The 22,691-nt window shown below is 41.9% G+C and overlaps 1 long non-coding RNA gene across 2 annotated transcripts in view; it reads left to right on the top strand.

Moving 5' to 3' along the window:
- LOC144466968 (uncharacterized) overlaps positions 1-22,691 on the top strand; it is a 130,678-nt gene that overhangs the window by 29,433 nt on the left and 78,554 nt on the right. Inside the window, exon 1 of one of the 2 annotated variants that reach the window (XR_013493362.1) lies at positions 11,315-11,527. The exons of the other annotated variant lie outside the window; for it this stretch is intronic. This is a non-coding gene — a long non-coding RNA (uncharacterized LOC144466968). Of the gene's footprint in view, positions 1-11,314; positions 11,528-22,691 lie in introns of those variants that run through there. 2 annotated transcript variants of the gene reach the window in all.

Raw genomic sequence — 22,691 nt, 5'->3', positions numbered from 1 at the left:
ACAAATAAGAATGAATAAGCTAATAAGTTTTAAAAAAGATTGTACAACATCGTGATATTGACAGATGGAGTGATCCATTATTGCCCGCCAGGGATGAGCAAGTAAGAGTTTCTGGAGGAAAAAGTGTAATGGTTCCCAAAGTTGCCAGAACTTGTCCGATTTATTATTGAGATCATGAGTCAGTTTCTCCAGAGGAAGCATAGCTGATATCCATGCTAACCACATGTCAACCGTGGGGACCTGTGGAGCAGACCAGACCATTGCAGCAAGATGCACTTTTTAGCCAAGTATAAAATAATTGCTAACAGAGATTTGACATTCTTATTAAAGAAAGTGTCTGGAATATGGTGTAACAAGTATCCTCCAATTTTTTTTAATTCAGCAAGCGATTTGTTTTGTTTTAGCAGTGAGCTTGGTCTCACTCCCAGGGCGTCAAGGTACACCACTTGGGCAGTGTCACTGCTAGCGTCTGTGTGAGACTCACCCGCGTTTCCACCAACTTCAGTGTAAACCCATCTGCGTCATTATCAGATGCTCAGAGCCCCCGACTAAGAATTTTCTTCGTCGACCAGTAGTCGTCATTTAGGGCCATTAGTCGACTAGTTGCCCGCTGTTTATGATATTAATGTAATGATTAAATGATATATTTTGGGCGGGGCAACACAATGGTTTGAGTCCAAGTTGTGAGAAAGAATAGTATCAGTAACATTGTTAACACTGTGCTACATTACAGAGAAATACAAAACCGTACTAATGAACCTTCATTAATATAGGCCTATATTTTATCTACAAGTGCACGTCACACACTGAGCGAGCCGCCTGTTAATGATGCTGTCGGCAAAGCAGTAATGATTGTGCTAAGTGGCTAATGGGCATGTAGCTACTTCCATGTTTCAGATGATACGTCATGTTTGTAGTCGACCAATGAAGAGGAGTTTACATATCACCTTGGGTTCGTCCTTCACCTTCTCAAAATGATCCCACACTTTGGATTTCCTGCCCGACATGTTATTAACTAGCCTGTGGAATAACCGCAGGTACCAGCCCTGGAAATTAGAGGCCGTACACATGCAGCATATTTAACCTCCTGGAACAAGTCCTTTCAAATTAAATTCCCACGTGGTCCAGTCATATAGATATATAGATATTTCATCATATAACGGTTGTCTTTTTTAGATTTTGGTATAAAAAGAGTTGCCAGATGTGGCCAGGGAAGTTGCCTTAGGAGTTATAAGAGCCTTATTACCTATTGACAAATGCTTATCACAGGGATCTTAATGTAAAGTGTTTCCAGTTCTTTTTAGCCCAAAGGCTAGATATAAAAGCAGAGAGGTATGAGTAAGATGTGAGCACACATATATGCACACAAATGATGACATGAATTCCATGTAACCTCTGTTTCTCTGCCCTGTGCGCACGCTTTTCTGTCCATATGGTCAATTAGAGTCTGTTAAAGGCAATGACAGCACCAGAAAAGTATCAGCTGAGGCCTCGAGAGGTCGCAGGTCAATAAAGACCAGTCAGTGACAGCTAAAAGCCACACAATGTGTTTTAAACATGAAAGAAAAATCGGTGAATGGGGGGAAAAAAACAAGCTGTCGGGGTTAAAGGTTGCTGTGCTTCACATTGTGTCTGACCAGGATTATAACAAGGCTACTCTTGCCTGCTCTCATACTCTGTGCTCTTTCCCTTGTCCTCCCTCTTGCCTCCTCCCCTTCCCCTCCTGCTCTGTCTCTTCCTCCTCTCTAAGGGCTTCTTAATGACTAACCTGTCAGGATTAGCATCTCTCCCTATTTCACACTGTGGTATCCAGCTTCCTCCTCATCCTCTAATGAACAGCCCCGGCTCCAAGGACAGAGCAGACAGGGGTGAAGACAGATGAAAAACTCAAAAGCGCACATCACCGCCGAGCCTCACATTTCACGACTCCTCGCCACCCGCGTCGATCCGAGCCAGCTCTTTTCCTCTCTTCTCGCCCCCTTTTAACGTCCTCTGTCGCTCCCTGCTTCCGATGCTTAGGACAACTTAATTAATCACTGTAGGGCTCTAATGAATTGACCAGCCGGGGTGTATTGATCCCTGGGGTATCAACGGCTCGCCTTTGTGAAGTCTAATACCCTCTTCTGAGCTTAGAGATCAAACATCTTGAGAAAAAGTGGGAAGGAATATCACACTGAAACCTTTTTTTTTTTTTGGGGTTGAGTGAGAGGAGGTCAGCTGAAAAGACACTGGCTGAAGCCACTTCAGCAAATATGTGCATTAGACAGAAAGCAAATCCTCATCTTCATCCCCCACGCGCTCCCCTTCTCTCCTACCCTTGCCTGAGCTTGTGTTACATGTGTCACATTTATAGAAATAACATTCCTTTCATCAAGGGAATTAGTGTTATATTTCAGGTTGTCTTAAATCAGAAGAGGAGCTTACAGCTTATTAAAGTGTCGTCACGGCACCACCACTAAGGATGCTGGGGGATTTGGCAGCCTTCTTCGAGACTGGATCGCTCAGATCTTTTTCTGGGCCGAGGTTAGATTAGACATTGATCTGAAAGGCTAATTTGATGCCACATTACAGCTGTGAAATTACAGCACTGTATGCCTCCCATTTAGGAATATGAGCTGGACAACTCCCTCTCCACTTCTCAGAAATCAGTTATGTAAATGCACACTGAGTAGCAGCGAAACCTCGGCCATGTTCAATTACAGCACCAAAACGAAGCAGCAGCTGAAGAATTCAATTATTAGTTGTCGATTGTTAATCTGAAACATGTTCCACACCTTTATCCACGCTGCATGTCCCTATTTTTAGTCCATCAGGTCAAATTAAAAGTCACACAGGTAATAGCTTCACTATATTTGGAGACCCAAACAATAATCAGTGTGTTCAGTTGGTTTGATAAGACTATAATTACCTGCTTGGTCAGGTGTTGCCCTCTTCACCTGTCGATTAGTGCTCCTTTACCGAGTCCCTGCCCACTTAGAAATTTAAACCAAACAAACACTTTGTTTTTACCTACAGATTTTTCACTTGGCTGATGATGAATTCATTTGGCTGATTGGCCGCACACTCTTCATTAACATGAACAAGTGTGTATCAAATTAGAGGTAAGCTGTGTGTGATGTAGCATGATCAAAAGGAAAAAAAGGAGTGGGTAAAGTTTAACTTCCAGTCTGTAATTATCATCAGGCAAACAAACTCTGGCACAAAACGGAACTTCCACTAAATGACTTTGATTCATATAAACTGTGCAGTGAATTTGCATCGTAAGTACTTGAAAAGGTAAAGTCTGCTCAACACATGAAAAGGAAGGTAGAGTAATGTTGGTACTTTAACTTCTACAAGTTTCTTCAACGTAAAAAAAAATACACAAGAGATGAGAAGCAAGGACACAACAGTAGTAGTGACTGTGTGGCTTTTATACTTTGTTTAAAATAGTTCAGTTATACTTCACATGCACTCATAGGGAGTGAGTGTGTGTGAAGAAGTAGTGGCACCATGTATGGTAGCCTCGGTTGCAAGGGTGTGAATGTGTCTGTGAATGGGTGAATATGAAACACTGTAAATTGAGATTTATACTTGTGCGTCAGCTCTATGCAGAGCCTACGCCGTTGTGAGCATTTATACTTGTGTGATGGTGTGTCTGTGTCACTCTGCAGTTACACCTCCAAAACACTAGTTGTGTCAGGGTTTCTGTGAAGTACTGTGAAGTTTAGTTGATTCAAAACACACATTAAACACACATTAAACATGGCTTAATAGAGACAATTTCAAACACAGTACACAAATCAGCTTAAACTCGCAGCATTCACAGACAAACACTTGTCTTTATCTGGTCACATTTTCCCCACAAATACAACATGCTAATGTTTTTAGCGCAAGCCTATGGCATTTTACATTGTATAAATTAGCCTAGTGGCTAGCATACTTTTCCTCTACTAATATGAAGCCAGGGACAACAGCAACATTTAACAAAGGAAACGTTACAAAATTCAGCTCCATTACACCTCACAAGGTTCAACTGTCTGACATGCTAACATTATTAGCACAAGCCTATGGCATTTTACATTGTATAAATTAGCCTAGCAATCAGTGGCGATTTCCTCCACTCATATGAAGCCAAGATTAATCACACAAAAGACTTAAAATGCTATTTTATGGAGGCTTTATTGTCTTCACAAATTAAAGTAAATAAAAGCTTTGTTTCCACTGAGGGAAATGGTTTCAGCTTACAGAAATAGATGGGAGGTCTGTATCACCACAACATGTAGTTACATTTCTGGGGAGGTGCATGTCAGGCAGGGTACAGTGTAGGCTCTACGTCCACGCAGAGCCTACACTGGTAGGTACAGCGTCGATTCAACACAGAGGTATAAATTCTGCTTAAAAGCGCTTTGAGTGGTTGGACGACTAGAAAGGCAAGTGCAGCGCAGTGCAGACCATTATTACTGCTGGGGTTCCACACAGAGTGGAAACACTTAGTTATGTAATTAATTTCATCTGATCAAATATATTTTCATACATATTATAATTTTAGGAGAGTTACATTTATTCTGTATATTGTAGGCCTATAAATATATAAATAATATAAAAATATGCTTCTCTTTAATACAAAATGCAGCTTTTATCTCAAGTTCAATCCACATTAGTACTTAAAAGTTTATTTACCATCCTTTGAGTCTGGTATCCTCTAGTTTTCAGTAATTTCAAGTAAACATGATTTATGTTATATTTGTATTTTCAAACCAACTGGGTACATTTTGATGCAAATAGAGAATAAATTAAATAAACCCACAGTCATTCAGATGTCTTTGTCTTTCAAAGGCAACACCTTTTTCATGTAGATTTTCCAGGTGAGGATATGCGATTGATTTAAAATGCCACCCTGGAACTACACCTAAGTTTGTAAAAAAAAAACCTCACATTACATTAAAAATGGTGCCATTTGAGAGCTACATGGCCTCAAAAATGCAAACCCATCTCTGTTGCGATTGTCTTTTCTTTTCTTACTCTATGACAAATTTAAATGCTTATTATACATAAACTATAAAAGAAACTCTGAATAAACTATATATAAATATAAAAATAACTATTCAGTTAAATCAATTATTTATTGTTTTCTTTGATATTCTTGTCATACACAGGTATGCAATGATGATTGTTGGGTAACGTGGATGTTGCCTCATGTCAAGTCTCTATTTGATGATGTGACAAGACGATATGATATGGTATCTAGTTTAGGCGTAAAATCTGTCAAAACTGACAACTTGACTGAACACATCTGCAAGTCCGGTGAGCAGTCATGCCTTAAAAACAGAAATCTGGCAATAAGAAAGGACAAGAGAGAAACGAACAGGAGGAAAACGTAGCAAAGCTCCCCAAATTGTGTGTGTGTATGCCTTATGACTAGTGTGCACTGGGGCCCATCGTACCTACCTAACGCCATTGCCTGAAGTGATGGATGAGTGCTCCTGCTCCCCTTACGATGGCGTATGATACTTTAAATTAGGATCCATAGTAAACAATAACTCAGTACAATCTATTAAAACTGCACAGGTAGAATTGGATGCTTTTGACTGGGGTCCCCCACAACCCCAACACAGTGAGACTTTTAAAAAGCAGTAATTAAAACAATGATATGAAGTCATTAGAGTCCTGAAAAATTGGAATGATGACATATGGCAGTTGTGAGATATGACAAAAGGTTAACCTCTGGGGTGTGCAGGTACCCCAGTTGATAGGACGAGGGTTTTTTAAATGGAAACAATAGCTACATTGCCTAATAAAGACAGTTTTGGGGGTGGTCAGATTGTGACTGTGATGACTCCTCCCACTCAGCCTATCAGTTACTCTGCTGTTTGGCTGAATCCAAATGTCTGAACTTTACTGAACTTGCAGACTCCCAGGAACGTGCTCACAAAGTCAGGGAGTGCTGAGGGCTGTGCAAATCCACAATTCAACCAATCCACAAGGGGCCTCAAGGAGACTTCCCGCAGACTTCACTGACCTAATAAACCACAATTCATTGCAATATGGTCGTGATGTTGTGGGCTTTTCAACTGCTGAAAGAAAAAAAACAAACGTATGAATGTTTAGAATAGTTATTGATAGTTAGGCCTACTGAAATGTGATTTGAATTGTGTGGGCCAGAAATAATATTCAACTACATCGTGATACAGAGATATGTGTAAGTATAGACTGTAGAGGGAATGAAAATGCATTTTATTATTGCAGCCTATTAGGCTGCGCAGTGTAATGGGCAAAAAAATGGCTGAAAAACAACTAAAGAAGGTCTCTAATGTAAGTAATACCCAATTTATTGAGTTATGGACCTGTCCTAATTTACAGACATTTCTGTTTTTGAACAAAAAGGCAATACATGGGATTTATATCGTTATCTTGTTTCCACGGCAACGAGTAAAACAATCTCGAGGCTTGCAGTCTCTGCCCTCGCAGACTTTACGTGATGATGGTAAATACGTCACATGACGTACAACTAAAGTCTGCGTGGGCTCAGTCCGCTAAGTCCAGAGGGTGGACATTTGGATTCAGCCTTTGTGTTTGCAGATGATGGGAGTTGGCTGGGTGGAGCTGGGAGCGCTGTCTGGTTGCACCTGCACATCTAGGTGGGGCTCTCAGAAGACATAAAAGGACTGCCTTGCTAATCAGTCACTCTCTCAGCACGGCCTGCTGCAACTCCTCAGCCTTCATTCTTTGTTCTTTGTTTGGTTTGCTGCACCATCCAGCACACACTACACTATATTTTCAGTCATCCACACACTTCCTACATGACTGATTCCTTTTATACTGACACAAAACATTAGTAACTGTTTTTAAACACTACTAAAGCATCAGAGGCTGCCCTACTAAGAAGATATCATCATAATGCCATCTGATTCATTACATTTTGTGGAAGATCCTAAAATAGCCCAGCTGTGTCGGGTGTGTAAGTGCAGATGTAGTCCCCCTGTCTGTGAGTTGGATTTTTGTGTCTTTGTCTGAACTCGAGGCTTTCAAAGCATCATTCACTGCACGGTCGCGTTACACTGTGACCGAGTGAGTGTGAGTGAGTGAGTGAGTGAGTGAGTGCCCGGCTGGAGATGCCAGCAGATTTACACGGAGAGGACACTGTCTCTGATCCACACACCAGAGAGCACCAGCACAATGGAGTTAGTCAGTGAAGTCTATCTGCCATAAACTAAATCCCTCTCACTCCCTGCAACTCCCTCCATCCCCTCTCAACTGCCCTGTCCCCCTTACTCTCTCTCTCTGTCAAACACACACACACCACAGATCTACACACACACATACACACACACAATGAAATGCTCTTTAACTTTGCTAAATGCCCAAGCGTAACAACCAAGCCCTCCCCTCTCCCCCTCACCCTCTCGCATGCTCTCATGCTGATGCATTGGGTGGGATTATGCGCAAAGGCTGTGCGCCGTGCCGTTCCCCTGCTGCGCCGGGGCCGTGTGCCGCCGGCCCCTGTCTGCATGGCTGACTGTATTAAACATAAGCAGCTTTACTTGATAGGGCTCTATCCAGCTTTAATTACCACAAACTCACAAAGTCTGTGGACAGCACTCCTCGCTGCCGACACTCTGCAGAACAAACAGGCCAAAGGCCACTCGTCTGTCATTCTGAGCAGAGGAGGAAGAGGATGCAGAGAAGACGGCGAGGAAGGAATGGTAATGATAGTGGAACATATGCATCTCACACTTGCTATCATGACAACCATCAGCTGTATTACTGAATATGATGATGATAGGACACAATCTATTATGGCAGTCATTGTAATGATGGTGACGCCTGAAGGTAAGGGTGACCTGGATTTGTTCACTGCATCTGCAATATAAATACTGATTCTCAGCCATGTTATGTGCACAACAAGTTAGAGCAGCAGCTGTAACTGCAGAACTGAGAAACTCTCTGCAGCCAAATTGAATTTGTTTCAGCGCACTGGAAGTTGGGATTTTGACCACAATAGACAAAAAAGGAGTGTAAGGATAATTTGACAACATTTCACGGCAAGTTTAGTCCAGTTTGCTCCAACTGACAGCCAAGACTGGATCTAGCAACAGGGTGTCCTGAGCGATGAGCAGGAAAAAAAGCAATCCAGCATTACAAAACACCCGCGGTTTGCATGTTTCGACTGTTAAGATTGTCTTTATAACAATATTTATTTTAGAGCCCTGCACATGTGCACAGGTTTTGATGAGGCCTCTGCTCAAGATGGAGGAGGAGCAGAGTTGTGCTGCCAAGCCTTCCCTGATTTTTGTTTTTTAAATTTCATAAGGCAGTTCAGGCGTTTACATCAGGCTGCTTACACACAACAGAAAGGTTGGATTTATCTGTCATTGCCAGTCTTTTAAAAACAGTGTGTTTTACTTTTACATCAGAGGAGATACTGAGGAGCATCTGTAGTCTGTACATGCCATAGAAACACTGTGAAAGTAAAATGGACATTCCCATTCAAATCAACACAGCAGAATGATCACAGCAGCGACCATTTTAATGTGTACCATCATGGGTGGCTTATGAGACATTGGGCCCCTGAGCGCAGATACGCAAAGGGCCCAGCTACCTATCCTACATAGGAGCAAGACACACAGACTTTGCGGTGGTATGTGTCTCGTTGTGTTTGTGTCTCTTTGTAGTCATTTTGTATCACGTTGTTGTTTTGAGTCTCTTTGTAGTCATTTTGTGTCTCCTTGTGGTTGTTTTGTGTCACTTTGTAGTCATTTTGTGTCATGTTGTTGTTTTGTGTCTCTTTGTAGTCATTTTGTGTCATGGTGTTGTTTTCTGTCTCTTTGTAGTCATTTTGTGTCATGTTGTTTTGTGTCTCTTTGTAGTCATTTTATGTCTCCTTGTGGCTGTTTTGTGTCTCTGTAGTAATTTCGTGTCACGTTGTTGTTTTGTGTCTCTTTGTAGTCATTTTATGTCTCCTTGCGGTTGTTTTGTGTCTTTTTTATAGTTGTTTGGGTCTCTTTAAGGTAAGTCGGTGTCTTCTTTGGTCATTTTGTGTCTCCTTGTGGTTGTTTTGTGTTACCTTGTAGTCATTTTGTGTCTCCCTGTGTTTGTGTCTCCTTGTAGTCATTTTGTGTCTCCCTTTGTTTGTGTCTCCTTGTTTTGTGTCTTTTTGTAGTCATTTTGTGTCTCCCTGTGTTTGTGTCTCCTTGTAGTCATTTTATGTCTCCCTGTGTTTGTGTCTCCTTGTTTTGTGTCTTTTTTGTAGTCATTTTGTGTCTCCCTGTGTTTGTGTCTCCTTGTAGTCATTTTGTGTCTCCCTGTGTTTGTGTCTCCTTGTAGTCATTTTGTGTCTCCCTTTGTTTGTGTCTCCTTGTTTTGTGTCTTTTTGTAGTCATTTTGTGTCTCCCTGTGTTTGTGTCTCCTTGTAGTCGTTTTATGTCTCCCTGTGTTTGTGTCTCCTTGTTTTGTGTCTTTTTGTAGTCATTTTGTGTCTCCCTGTGTTTGTGTCTCCTTGTAGTCATTTTGTGTCTCCTTGTGTTTGTGTTGTGTCTTTTTTATAATTGTTTGGGTCTCTTTAAGGTAATTTTGTGTCTCTTTGTGGTTGTTTTGCCCATTTTTGTAGTCATTTTGTGCCTCTTTGTTGTTGTTTTGGGTCTCTTTGTAGTCATTTTGTGCCTCTTTGTTGTCATTTTGTGTCTCCCTTGTGTTTGTGCTGTGTCCTTTTATTGTTGTTTGGGTCTCTTGAAGGTAATTTTGTGTCTCCTTGTGGTTGTTTGTGTCCCTTTGTTGTTGTTTTGCCCTTTTTTTTTTAAAGATATTTTTTGACCATTTTTTTCCTTTAATGGACAGGACAGCTAAGCGTGAAAGGGGGAGAGAGAGAGGAGGTGACATGTAGCAAAGGGCCACAGGCTGGAGTCGAACCCGGGCTGCTGTGGCAACAGCCTTGTACATGGGGCGCCTGCTCTATCCACTAAGCCACAGACGCCCCATTTTGCCCATTTTTGTGGTTATTTTGTGCCTCTTTGTAGTTCCTTTCCATGTCTTTGTGGTCATTTTGAGTCTCTTCCTGGTCTTTGCGTGTTAATTTGAATGACATTTTGCAGGTGAAAGCCAGGGGGGCCCTGACACTTTGGGCCCCTGCCTGATAGGCCCATTCACTAATCCAATCACGTGTACCATTGCCATTGCAAAAAAAAGAAAAAACTCTTTCCCTTGTATAGGTCTAACTTCAGGCTATAAACCGACTTGCGGCAAGTTGTGATCTCACTGAGGTGAGGTTTTGCAGTTGTACAAAGCATGGTGAGGTGTTTTTTGTGCACTGTCCCTGTTGCCTTGTGCTAGAGAAAAATTGAGGATATTGCTTTCATATTTCTATTGGTTACTAAGTCCTCAAATTATTTTCATTAAATGTTAACATAATATTACAAACAAGCTAACTCTTATCATCTCCTCTGGATGTCTTTTCAATGTGGAAGGTTGAACAATTTGTCAATTTATGATGATACAGTTTCTGTTGCCTATAGATAGACATAAAGAAAGAACGAAAGACAAAAAGAACAAAAGAAAGAAAAAGGTTTGTTGGAAATGTCAGTGTTGCAGCAGCAAGTCACAAAAATGACAAAAAAAAGACACATAGTTCTCAAACTACTGAATGTGAATCGCTTAACATCTTCGCTGATGTGTGATGTCACCATAGCAACTCACAACAATCACCACTTTCTTTTGAAGTAGTCACATGACCATGTCAAACAGTTAAATGTTTGCTGTACCCTTATTCTATTTCTATACATACCCACACCGCTCTGAGAAGAAATCTGATCTGAGGCACGTTCAATCTCAAAACTGAGTGCACTGTTTTGGTTTGGTTTCTGGTTTAAAGACACGTTTACTTGAAACTATGTTATTTCTCATTTGGTGCTGGTGTCAGAGGTGTTACTCAATCAGGAGCACCCTGTTGCAGAGTTTCATTTATTGTACTTATGTTTTTAGTTTGTATTTCACTCTTGCTTTCGCAACATAAATGTATGTTTCCCAGCCCAATAAAGCCCGTAGAATCAAACTGAATTAACACATCACAGTGTTTGACACATACCACTGTTTTCATTTGTGTAAAAGTTTTACTGGGGTTGAACGCAGCCCTGATAACACCTGTGTGGGTGCGGCCTGACAGTTAAGGGCCTTCAAGACAACTAACACCTGTGACTGGCCAATGGAGTAATACGAGGGCTGGGCTACCAAGAATCTGAGGTGTCTGATTGGCTTATTTCAAACAGATCCATTGTCAGTGTTTTGCTCTGGGCTACAAGAAGAAATGTGCAGTGACACAACAATGAATTGTTTCCCTAAATAGTAAACTGATGGAAGAGAAACACCAGACAGGCTTTAGTTAGAAAGCAAAGGCAGAGGAGTTATGATGCTGCCCACAGTGACCATGAACTAAATGAGCCGCAGTGAAGTTAGCCAAAAAAAATGAAGGTAGCAGCCAAGCTGGTTAGGAAGCTGGATTTTCGAGGATACACTCACCCAGTTTGTCAAAGCAAAAGAGAGGGAGCTGCTTGAGGTAAGAAACAGTTGTCTAGTTACTGTTTGTGGGTTTGTGTGACAAATTATTTATGGTTTTTAGGATTTAATATGTCATTGATGTGCAGTTGAGATGCATGGATGTGTGTTTACCACAGAGCAGCGCTTGCCTGCTGTTATGAGATTTATGTATGATGAATGCCTTGTGATGTCTACTGTAGCTTCATATGATATTCATTTAAAACCTACGTGTTCGTCGCGTGATATTGAACTGTCAGAAGACATGTTTTGGCTTGGCGGGTGGCCCTTTGATCTGAAACACCCAGGGGCCCGTGGAGGTCTCGCTGACAGCCTGTCTGGCGCTATCTGAATGTCCCTGTAAAGTGTAAACCCACTTTTCTGAGAGAATTAAGGGCATTTATGTTGCACCTCTGACAAGAAGAACAAGTTGACCAAACACTGTAATTGCTCAAAGAGGACTTTAGGATGTCACAGTGCTGTGCCATAAATTAATTATCCTAAAGCGCTTAGTGAAAGTCACTATAATGGCTTACACTGAAGGGGAGAGGGTGAAAGGAGGTGAGCGTGCAGCCGTGAGTACAAGGGGAAAAAACTTGAGTGACGGTAAATTCATACAGTAGTTATGAGTCTTATCAAGGCAGCTTGACTGAGTTATGGCCTGCTCTGAAAATGGTGTTTGTGCCCCAGCTGTGGCCGCCGCTGTCTCCCCTGAATGCCTTAAGGAAGAGGACAGAGAACAAGAGACTTATTGTCTCATTTTATAGAGAAAAAAAAATCACCCCCACTATTTAAAGGCAGCTGGTAGAAAGAAAACAAAAAGGAAAGGAAGGCTGGGTTTGAAGTCTGGTGGGGGGACGCTTGTGTGTGTGTGTGTGTGTGTGAGGTTGTCACAGTCGCCCCGCAGCCCCCTGGGGATGACCTGGCTGCCTGCTGTCAATGGAAATCATCCATCTTTCCTCTTCTATTCTCCACCTTTCTTTTATTCATTCTTTAGTCTCTAATTTTTTTCTCTTCACATATCTCTTACTTTAAATACATTATTGCCAAGATTGTTCATTTGCGCTCACTTAGACAAAATCCCTCATGAAAAATGTGAAGTACATCATTTGTATGTGAAATATTTAACCTGACACTCAGGTTGTATTTTTGCTCAAGGACACTTGAGCACGTACTCGCAGAGATCAAACCGGTGACTTGTCAGTTACACAAAAGTCTCTGTAATCACTTGACAACGCTCTTGAGTTTTTTTTTTAATTGTCGGTGTCCCCTCCTAATGCGCAGCTCTAAGATGTTTCTGCTTTTCAAGGCTGTTGCCTTAATTTAGCTTCATGCAGCGGACTGTGGGGCCATGAGAGTGTTTGTGCTGTTTGATGTAACAAGCTGACCTAATTACCCACTAACAAGTTACACTGAGGCACAGCTGAGTACCAACGTCCACTCCAACATTATTGGTCCTGCTCTCTCCCACTTTGAGGCTGCCTTGTGATAGGCTGTCGCTAGGTTACCTTTAATTGCAATCAAATTATTTGCAGCTCAAATTTTTATTGCCTAATTAGGGGAATTGGTTTGCAAACCTGACTCAGAGTCAAAGTTGAAGTCTTTTCAAGGGCAAAAATAATTTAAGTGATGACCTCAACATGAACCAAATACTCGATGTGACTTATTGTTTACTGTTGATTTGACGTGTTATTTGTATAAAGAGATAACTATCTATTTTACATTTTAGAGTACATTTAGAGAGTACAAGTGCAGGCCTCCATATGAAATATGTTTATATCAAATATTGGGCGTGCTCCAGTTATTGGGGTATCGCACTTCTCAGCCCTCCTGGGGAAGTTTAGGAGGCTCCCACTGATTGTCGAACATAAGATTCAGTAGAAGCAATTTGGATTTTGTCCTGGCTATGGAACTGTGGAGCAGCTTTTTAATCTTACAGGGCTGCTAGAGGGGTCTTTGGAGTTTGCCATCCAGTCTACATGTGTTTTGTGGACTCGGAGAAGGCTTATGACCAGGAGTCCTGTGGAGGGTTCTGCGGGAAAACGGGTCCCCCAGGTTGTTCCTATGAGCCATCCTGGTCTTGTATAACCAAAGTGAGAGCTGTGTCCATATTTCTGGCACAAAGTCAAACGTGTTTTCAGTGGGTGTTGGCCTCTGGCAGAGTAGCATGGAAAGCTTCCCTCCATCTAATCAGCACCCAGATCTCCCTGTTCATCTCTCAGCTTAAATCCACCAGTTTGTCTCTGGCTCTTGGGTTGCTGTCGAACTACAGACTGTACTCTGTGCATTTTCATATGCCCGCCACCATGGACAGAAAGTGTATAGAAACAGATTGGCAGAGACAGCCACCTCTGTCTCTGTCTCTCTCAGACCAAACTCTCATCAGCTGGGCAGTGCTGATCAAATATAAACAGAGATTCTCTACCTGTATCACCTATTTCCTGCCTTCAGAAACATATTTTAGTGCACTCTTTAGCTGTAATACTAGAGTTTGTGAACAGGAAGTGGGCACCATACTGTTTCCTGTATTAGGAATATATAGTTATATATACAGTACAGGCCAAAAGTTTGGACACACCTTCTCATTCAATGCGTTTTCTTTATTTTCATGACTATTTACATTGTAGATTCTCACTGAAGGCATCAAAACTATGAATGAACACATGTGGAGTTATGTACTTAACAAAAAAAGGTGAAATATCTGAAAACATGTTTTATATTCTAGTTTCTTCAAAATAGCCACCCTTTGCTCTGATTACTGCTTTGCACACTCTTGGCATTCTCTCCATGAGCTTCAAGAGGTAGTCACCTGAAATGGTTTTCCAACAGTCTTGAAGGAGTTCCCAGAGGTGTTTAGCACTTGTTGGCCCCTTTGCCTTCACTCTGCGGTCCAGCTCACCCCAAACCATCTCGATTGGGTTGAGGTCCGGTGACTGTGGAGGCCAGGTCATCTGCCGCAGCACTCCATCACTCTCCTTCTTGGTCAAATAGCTCTTACACAGCCTGGAGGTGTGTTTGGGGTCATTGTCCTGTTGAAAAATAAATGATCGTCCAACTAAACGCAAACCGGATGGGATGGCATGTCGCTGCAGGATGCTGTGGTAGCCATGCTGGTTCAGTGTGCCTTCAATTTTGAATAAATCCCCAACAGTGTCACCAGCAAAACACCCCCACACCATCACACCTCCTCCTCCATGCTTCACAGTGGGAACCAGGCATGTGGAATCCATCCGTTCACCTTTTCTGCGTCTCACAAAGACACGGCGGTTGGAACCAAAGATCTCAAATTTGGACTCATCAGACCAAAGCACAGATTTCCACTGGTCTAATGTCCATTTCTTGTGTTTCTTGGCCCAAACAAATCTCTTCTGCTTGTTGCCTCTCCTTAGCAGTGGTTTCCTAGCAGCTATTTGACCATGAAGGCCTGATTGGCGCAGTCTCCTCTTAACAGTTGTTCTAGAGATGGGTCTGCTGCTAGAACTCTGTGTGGCATTCATCTGGTCTCTGATCTGAACTGCTGTTAACTTGCGATTTCTGAGGCTGGTGACTCGGATGAACTTATCCTCAGAAGCAGAGGTGACTCTTGGTCTTCCTTTCCTGGGTCGGTCCTCATGTGTGCCAGTTTCGTTGTAGCGCTTGATGGTTTTTGCGACTCCATTTGGGGACACATTTAAAGTTTTTGCAATTTTCCAGACTGACTGACCTTCATTTCTTAAAGTAATGATGGCCACTCGTTTTTCTTTAGTTAGCTGATTGGTTCTTGCCATAATATGAATTTTAACAGTTGTCCAATAGGGCTGTCGGCTGTGTATTAACCTGACTTCTGCACAACACAACTGATGGTCCCAACCCCATTGATAAAGCAAGAAATTCCACTAATTAACCCTGATAAGGCACACCTGTGGAGTGGAAACCATTTCAGGTGACTACCTCTTGAAGCTCATGGAGAGAATGCCAAGAGTGTGCAAAGCAGTAATCAGAGCAAAGGGTGGCTATTTTGAAGAAACTAGAATATAAAACGTGTTTTCAGTTATTTCACCTTTTTTTGTTAAGTACATAACTCCACATGTGTTCATTCATAGTTTTGATGCCTTCAGTGAGAATCTACAATGTAAATAGTCATGAAAATAAAGAAAACGCATTGAATGAGAAGGTGTGTCCAAACTTTTGGCCTGTACTGTATATAATAATATATATAGTTTAAACAGGTAAACTAAAGGTCAAAACGCACGCCGCACATCACAAAAATACACCCCATGTTGTTTTTAATGTACAGCCTCACACTGGTGGCGGTTAGATGTGCATCAACACTCCTGGACGCGCCACACCGCAGCACTTTACACCACTGTCCTATTTCTAGCCTCGCCGCCCCCGGAATTAAATGCATTTTGCCCCCACTCGCTCTCTGCCTGTACCTACCAGCTCCTGTAGTCTTTCTCTTTGCTCCTGTGGCAGCTCGACTCCTCTCCTCATCATTGATGCGAAGAGGACTATGCCGCTGTTGCTGTATCTCATGTGTGACAAAGAATGGATGACAAGGATTAGTTGTTAGGGACAAGAAATATCCCAAGCTAAACGACCCACGATCCCATCATTATAAAGACAATGGCCAAAAAGATATTGCCAGGTGAGTCACAGCTCTGGAGATCGGCTCTTCAGGTGAGAAATTAAGTTTATTTAGGGGCTCTCACACATGATTTTAAGTGAACGCAGAGGTGGAGGAAGTATAGATCTTTCAGTAAAAGTAGTTTTAACTTTGTGTGGTTGTCTGTTAAGGAGCAGCAGTGTGATGCTTGAGGTGTGTGCCAGGGGTGGCACTTGACACGTGTCACATGATGCACCACGCTGTGGTGGCACGTTTTCAGCTGCGCTCAAATATGAACCAAAACTTTGCTCCTGCATTGCCTCTTTCCTGCCTAAAGTGTTTTGAGAAACTTGGCTGTCTTAGCTTACTGTTTAACTGTAAGTCAAGATTGTTTGTTACCAGCTGGCCACCATATTGTTTCCTGTGTCAAAAAAGACAAACTCGTGTGACATCTACAAATGTATGGTCACAACTATAAAGGTATTTATTTGAAGAGGCCACGTGAACATGTTTTTACAATGGTTTTGAAGTAACTCTTTTGAAGGCGCAGTTGCATACGTGCAACACTGGGGGGAGTATCCACCTCGGTGAGTGCTAGTTGTATTCAGGCTGGGGGAGGCTTCTGCTCTTCAGACAGAGAACGGCCTGCTCAACGAACACAGCTAACATCCCCTGTTTCTGCTTTTCCTGTGTAAACCAGGACACCACACCTGTTAAAGGCAGCACAAAGTGTGAGGCCTGTAACACTCGCATTACGCCACCCCCAAGCGGAAACATTATTGGTTCGGTGCTGCACTGTACATACTGGTAGTTGTGGGTTTTCTACCTCTCGAGCGAAAGCGAAGCAGGTCATATAGCACCAGTTTCAAAAGTATTTGCATCTTTCTGCGGCATAGGCAGCCTAGTTTATGAAAAGTCAATCTTTCCAGCAGTGAAACACTCCTTTAACTATTTGTTTGATTATTTGTGGCATCTTCACTTGCAATATTTTGGGGCATATCCCCAGCCATTTGATATTTAAATCTTGTTGATATTATTTTAATCACACGTAAGTCAATATTTCAAAAGCTCTCTTTTCTGTTGCACTGGGGGTAAACATGGCACCTTGTTTTCTGAGCCGATCGTGGCTCATACTGTGGTTTTGGAATAAACACTTTCCCTAATAATCATTTTTACATGATTGGAAATTACATTAAAAACCACAGCATACCGTTTCTGATGAAAAACCAAGAGCCTTTTGCAAGTGTAATAAGTTATTTATAAGAATAATTATCCCCATTTAATTCATTTTGCCTAACAACATAGTGTAAATGGGGCCATCTCTCTGTGCTGCTCTACCCCCATCTCAATGTTTTAAACATGGCCATCAATAATGAGGCATGTGAGCGAGTGAGGGGAGTTTCACCAGCAGATCCCAGGTTATACATTACATGTGCATGAGGAGCAAATCCTCATGACTTATATCAAATATGGCGGAGTCTCTGGTTTGACCACATGTGAGGCTTTTGCCCAAAAAAAACTTGTAAGAGCAGAGGGAGAGGAAAAGATTTCCCATCACGCCTAAGTTATTGATGAGCCTCAGAATGAAGCACGCTTGCTGCAGCAGAGGATTCAGATGCTTTCTCTCTTTACTTCCCCCATTCATTCTCAATTTTGCTCCCATCCTTCCCCCTCTATGTCATTTGCCCGTGACAGTTTTATCTTTATGTTGTCTAGTCTCCCAGGTCTTACACACTCCTCGTTTTTTGCAAGAGGATGCAGATGTCTTCTTTGCTGCAATCAAACAGATGTGCTCATTTATTTTAACTCATCATCGGGAAACTTTACAGATTCAAGAAAATAAGTTCCTTAACAGACACAGTTTGAAGTCGGGTACTGTAAGAAACAATTTGAGTCTGAGCAAATCCACTCAGTGGGATGAGGATACACAGACACAACACACACAGAGCAGGTCTCTGGGGTATGAAGCCCAGTGCAGTGGAGCTCATCCCACTTTTTTCTCCGTGTGCTCTCTCATCCCTCATCTCCCTTGGGATTTCCTGACCCCGTCATTCCTTCAACTCCTCTCTCCACTTCCCAGCCAGGATGCAACATTTCTCCATTTTCACCCAATGCTCTCTTCTTTCTAACCACGTCTTTCAGAATCAATCCGGAGAAATGCTTCAATCATATTCCACACTGTTAACGTCTTTTCTCCCCCCTTTCTCCCGCAGACCCCACAGCCACCTTCCCTCCGGTGGGGTTTTTTTCTTGATGAACTGCCGCCTCAAAACAGTTTGCATCCTGCCCTCCGATGCCTCATCCTCATCACCTTCGGAGAATAGAGAAATTCAATATGAATTGCTGTCATTATTGCAAGGACAGGGTGAGAGGGAGGGAAAGAGAGAATGCAAAAGACGGAAAGAGATAAGTAGACCGGAGAGTGAAAAAAAAAAAGAGGTGGGAGGTGGAAAGGATAAAATCTATATTCACTGCCGCTAACGTGCCAGCGATAACCACAGAGGCCAAGCTCCTCTTTTCAAAGCCGTCTAAACGAGGGCGCGACTAAAAGCCCTGAGAGCCTTTCAGCCAGGCCTCGCCACAGCTAGCCTGTCAATACAGCATGGCCACAGGCTCAGAGAGAATAAAAAATACAACAAAAAAATGAGACACTCCGAGGCCGAGCCTAAGTCTGACATACTGTTTCTGTATTCTCTTGTCTCTAACAGTATGCGAGTATCCAGTCTGCATCCATCATTGATTACTCAATTACTTGAGTTTGAAACAGAAGAAATGCAGCAGCGGTTAGAGGGCAGTTTATTCCTGAAATTTCACACAGACAGAAGGGAAATGGGCTGAAGGAGACAATGAAATGATGGGATATAGAGGGGCACACGTGCATTAGCAGTGTGAAAGGGAAAGGTGTAGAGGAAAGTATAGCCATGCATGGAAAATGCCTTGTCGTCAAAGACATGATGTCCTGTATATTCTTCACAAATGACATTTCTACATTAAGTTGCGAGCTGTTTGTAACACACAGGGATCTGCCTCTGTGTAGCTTTGCAGTATTAAAATCACCGCCAGTCCGGAGCTTAAATTTCACATAACATGAAATTGCCTCCATAGCAGATATTTCATATTATGCCTCAGTATTGCATTTCTTTTTATTTTAAGTCATTAATAATGTACGGGGGAAAGGGCTTTCCAGCTCTGTCCAGCTACAGTATGTACATGAAAAATGTTAGTGGTAGGAGAATTATGACTTGATGAAAAATGTCTTTTCTTTGCACTTTGGTTTTATTAGTTCGGAGGTGCATCAGCTCTCAGAACAGCTTGACAATGAGAAAGGAAAGCAGCAGGGGTCTGTCATCCCTACCAGCGTGCCAATGCAGTGAATTATGACCACAAACTGACGTCAATATTGTAATGATCACACTCTCCTATCCTACCTTTTTATACACAATAACAGTTGATAATAAATCAATAATTTATGAGTTATCATGATTTAAAGCACTTAACTTCATATTGTCAGCAGAACTGACAAAGACGCAATTAGATTTAAAGGTGATTTTATGCCGTGGGTACAAGAAAATAGCCCCAGATGATGTCATCAGGGATATCTCATATTGGGAATGAGACAATAGTACAACAGCAAGCATGCGTCACAAACTTTGGATGTGGAATTTGAACAATGGGACATTTACCACAAAGAGAGGCTGTACACGTAAGAAAGAAACACTGTAGTGTTGCATAATGAAAAGTGTAGGCTCCAGCCAATCGTCTAAATCTGCCTTCACAACTAACCTGTTCAGTTTAGTTAAAACAAACTCCATTTGCCTGGTTAGTACACCAGGATTAGAGTGACTGCTTTCACACCAGCCCAAACAGCCGAACCTAGACAGCCTGAAAAGGTGGGTATGAAAGCAAACAAACCAACCACATAATTTTATGTGAATTTAGCATGATTTCAAAAGCTAAACTACTACCAAATCCACCTGCGTTAAATCTGTCTCATATCTTAAACCTGATCTGTGTAAGGCCACGTTTAACCTCTTTAAGCTAAACACATATTGATGGTAACACAAATGCACATCAGCGTGGGTATTCTCCCCAATTACACAGCTGTTAAACTGTGCTTGTATGTAACTCCATGTACTTTGTCAGTTCATTAAATCCATTAAAAAGTGTGCAACAGCGATCCCACAGTAATAGGCCCCGAATCATTAGTGTACAAGACACCTCCTTTTTGTCTCTACCTGTTAGTCTTTATTCATAACGTGGTAGATTTGTAGTTTAATGATACTAATAACGCTTATAATCAGTTGTCTCTTGCTTTATGTGACACCAAATAACATAAGTATTCACATCAGAGGCTTTAAAGTGCTGCATAAACGTTTGTCAGTCACCGCAAGGTCCTGAGGATGCAGGATGACAAACACCAAAACTGTCCAGTCAATGTGTTACCTGCTAGCCTGTATAACTTCATGTTTACTCCTCTTGGTTTGTTTGCAAAAAGTCAGTGTGAAGAGGAACTGAAACAGAACTAAATGCAACAATGTTGATCTGGACCAAATGAACTGAGCCGCAGGTGTGAAAGCACCCTATAAGTCAGAATGTCTCAGTGTGCTTTCACACCTGCCCTGTTTGGTTCGCTTAAATCAAACTCAAGTTCATTTGCCCCCTAAGTGCGGTTCGTTTGGGCAGGTGTGAACACAGCAATCACACTTGGGTGCACACCAAAATTATCAGACTGAGACCTTCTTGAAGAGGTGGTCTCGGTCCGGTTACAAACAAACTCTGGTGCGGTTCATTTGTGGTGAAAATGAACCAACTGCAGTCACATGACACATTGTTTGGGTTAAACATGAGCATGTTACAGTCCTGGAGGATTATTAATGTGCACCTCCTCCTGTACTGTCTTAATATGCACATTCAACACATCCAATGCATCAAAACATTGTTTTCTAGTTGGAGCCGCGCCTCGTTTTCAAACTGTATGGTTTGACTAAAATAAACAATGACAGCAATATAGTCCACGATGACCAGCGCTAAAATCAACCTGCGTAGTTGTCCCTCCATTGTGACATTAGAAAGTGTCACATTTATCTTGCAAGTGTCAGTCTCAGCTGAACACAGTTGGATAAATCTATCTCTTGGAAGTCCCCTGTTATGGATATTTAATACTAAATGACTGTAGTAACCCTTAAAGCTTTGAGAGATCTAAAGCTAAATGGCAGATTGGCTCTGGCTCTGTTTTGAATAGACATGTACAGCATGGATATTCATGGCTTTCTTTTGACAAGCATAAATATGAGGGTTTGTGTGTTTTGCAATATTACATTACACACATATACGTGGTTATACTATATGCATGTTTTTTTATATTTAAAACCATTATAGATGCCAGCTTTATATGAGCAGTTATCCCAAAAAATGGAGCAGGAAAATACCGATGCAGGACCTAAAATGAATTTGTACCGGAATACCTAAAAAGCGTGACAACAGGTTGCAGGTGCCTTGAATTATAGCCCTCTCTAAGAGCTCTGATTAAAGGAGCATTTTGTTTCCACCTTTTTATTTAAAAACCCAACAAAATGAATTCAAGTGTTTGCAGCAGCATTTGAAACAGACACGGACATAATTTCCTCGGTATCTTTTCGATAAAATGTGTTTTGAAATCTGCACATTTGTTGAGTTGTTAATATTATTGTTAATGATCATATTGACTGAGTAAATACAGCTGAAATGCAATCAAAGGGGACTCTGTGCTGAAGGCTCTTTCATGCATCCCAAACACAAACAAACAGGAGCCAACACACTGCTGTGATCACTGGGGAGCCGAGCTGATCAATAACAAGTAAACGATGAACTCCAGCTGCTTTTAGCTTGAGCATTACTGTGTATTTACTACTGGCATTACACGCGGAATATCTCGTTCGAGTGCCACTGGCAATAAGGTGCAGATGGCTGCTACGCTATACCTTTAAAAACAATATTGTGACAGGGCAGCTGCGGTATGGGTCAGTGGTTCTGTGATGCTGCTTCGATCTACAACAGATGGGCCCTGCAGCAGCGTTGGAAATCCCCTGGTATCCCCACAAAAAACAACACTGAACTCTCTGCCTTCATTTTACATCCAGGAACTGTGTTTATTTGAATAACTCCTCCAAACCCATTATCTAATGACATGACTCAATGAGTCACTATCCCCCAGATACTGCTGAGGGAGAAACATTGGGTTTTTGGCAGAGAGCGATTCGAATGCAGTGGAAAAAGGAGAGTTTAAAATGAATTTCAGAGGAACAGAATATTGGAATGATTACAGCACATCAAATCTGCATATCTACAGGGAGAATATGGGACTCTGTGAGAATTACCTTGACACACTTACTAACTGCCAAGGTTTTTCTCAACAGTACTCACTTTTCTACGGGAAGGGGTTTTTTTAAAAAAAAAAAAAAAAAAAAAGTTACCTTGACCAGAAACTTTAGAGAACCAAAGCTCAGGTACCACTTATCAACATGAATGCTTCACGCTCACCCGACCCTGACCACATCCTGGTTGAATTTACCTTGAAATCACCAGAGAGAGTGTAACTATTGAACATGACCCTCTGGGGGCC

Source organism: Epinephelus lanceolatus, chromosome 15 (genome assembly GCF_041903045.1).
Source record: "Epinephelus lanceolatus isolate andai-2023 chromosome 15, ASM4190304v1, whole genome shotgun sequence".
NCBI classification, from domain to species: Eukaryota; Metazoa; Chordata; class Actinopteri; order Perciformes; family Serranidae; genus Epinephelus; species Epinephelus lanceolatus.
Note: the sequence above shows the minus strand (reverse complement) of the source record. Positions and strands in the feature narration are given on the sequence as shown.